At 44.0% G+C, this 2,019-nt stretch overlaps 1 protein-coding gene across 2 annotated transcripts in view; it reads left to right on the top strand.

Moving 5' to 3' along the window:
• Positions 1 to 1,750: 1,750 nt before the first annotated feature.
• Eif5a2 (eukaryotic translation initiation factor 5A2) overlaps positions 1,751 to 2,019 on the top strand; it is a 16,497-nt gene continuing 16,228 nt past the window's right edge. Inside the window, exon 1 of one of the 2 annotated variants that reach the window (XM_010632390.2) lies at positions 1,751 to 1,815. The gene's annotated coding sequence lies outside the window, so the exon portion shown is untranslated. The remainder of the gene's footprint in view (positions 1,816 to 2,019) is intronic. The other variant, XM_010632391.1, reaches the window with a different exon arrangement.

The following is a 2,019-nucleotide window of genomic DNA, read 5'->3' as shown; positions in this document are numbered from 1 at the left end:
GTACTAAAATAAATATAGTCTATCCTTACTTGTTTGGATTCTGTATTTGGTGATTTGCATACATAATTAAGTACTTATGTGACTGTATTCTTTATGTCACTTGTGAACATACAGAGATAGTTGAGTCATCCAATGTACACTTTTTTAGCTCAGGTCAAACATGTCAGCACTCTTCTTTAGTATCATCTGAGCTGTCAAAATGTAAAGAAGTGTTCTTGTCAGTCTATTCACTGCCAATTATTGCATTTTTATGGCTTTTGATTTCATTGCTTTAAATGGCCCCAAGCATCATCCTAAACAGCTGTCTAGTGTTCCAAAGTACAAGAAGGCAATACAATGTGCCTTATAGAGAGAATCTGTGAAACCTGAAAGCATGAATTTTAGTGTGGTCAGCAATGAGTTCAAAATATATTAAGGTATCTTTAAAGAAAAACATACACAGACTATATCTTGACTAATGAAACTGTTGTGATCAGAGGCTCACAGAAACCTGTATATCTCCTAAAAAGTAATGACTAAAGTAATTTGCTAATTCAACTTCAGGAGAATAGCTTACATTTGTTGAATGAATAAAGTTAAATCACTGTATTCTAAATCCAAGTCTTACATGAATTAGTTATATGGTGATAGTCTGGAGCCAAACTAGACTTCAATCTTGGCTCTCTGATTTACTGTGTGACTTGGGGAAAACTACTTAACGCGTCCTTTTTCCATAACTCAAAATGCAGGTAAAACAGAAGTTGTTGATGGTTGTCAAGGTCTGAATGTGAAGGGTAGATGGTGAATAACTGCACAGATCACAAAATGGCATCGGAAACTCTTGGAATGAAGAAAATATTCTGCATTTTGATTACAGTGGTGATTATATAACTTCATGTTTTTTCAAAACTAACCAAAGTAAAAATAAGTTTTATTTTATATAAATTATAATAGATTAAACGAGTTACCAGTCAAGATTATACAACACTGATGAAATATTTAGTACACTATCTGCCTATGTAATTCTTCCTTAAATATTTGCAATCTAATAATTCTAAAAATAATAGAAAAAAACCTCTAGTCTATAGGCTCCAGTTCAATTTTGAAGTCAATCCAACATCTCTAAGGTATATGAAAAAAGCCAGCCTCAAAGGAATGTCAAGGAAAGACTGAGTAGCACACCCTTCTGGATGGGAAACCTCCATCTTCCTTTACAACTTCATCATAGCCTCTGTTGTGAGGACTGAGTTAGTCATTTTACTGCTGGAAAACCAAGCTGTCAGTCGCCGACAAAATCTCACCAGAGTGGACAGCTATAACGCATCGAACCCATGATGCGGTACCCATAGCAAAATACTGCGCCTGTGCTCTTTTAGGAACACGCATGTGTTTCAACCCCAAGGAGAGTTACACACTGAACCAGAAGCTCGAACGCTAAGTTCCCTGCACAGCCACGCGGGCCACTCGGGGAAATTCACGCGACTCGCGAGTTCTGAAACTGTCACGTGACTACAACACGCACCTGAGGGCAGGGGCCACCGGGCGCGTGGTTCTTTCCCATATATCTTCACCCAGGGCCCGAACCAACGATGCAGTGTGCAAGCCGCCTCGCCGGCGAGTCTTCCCTCAGCAGCCAGACTCCTCAAAGCACACTTCACGCCGGAAGTACACTAATCCACAGCACGTGGGGTTGCCAGGACGCCCTTCACGTGACTGGGCGGGGCCTCGGGTATCCAGTAGCCAATGATAGCCCTAGGGGCGGTGCCTGTGACTAGCAGCAGCTGCAAGGGACCGGTGCGGGTACGCAGGCGAAAGGCGCTCTGAGCCGACTGAAAGGTGAAGCACTGGGGGAAAACTGGCTGGGCTGGGCTGGGACTGGACCAGGAAGAGCTGAGGAGGGCGGCCAGACCTGAGCGCTGACAGAGGCAAGGAGGAAAGACGGATGGGAGAAGGGAGGCGAGCGTGGGACCGCCGGGGCTCTGTCAGGCCCTTGCGGTGCTGGGCCGAGCCGGGCAGGGCCAGGGATGTCAGCAGTACCGG

This window comes from Fukomys damarensis, unplaced genomic scaffold (genome assembly GCF_012274545.1).
Source record: "Fukomys damarensis isolate Sample0158 unplaced genomic scaffold, DMR_v1.0_HiC HiC_scaffold_12, whole genome shotgun sequence".
In the NCBI taxonomy this organism is placed as follows: domain Eukaryota; kingdom Metazoa; phylum Chordata; class Mammalia; order Rodentia; family Bathyergidae; genus Fukomys; species Fukomys damarensis.
Note: the sequence above shows the minus strand (reverse complement) of the source record. Positions and strands in the feature narration are given on the sequence as shown.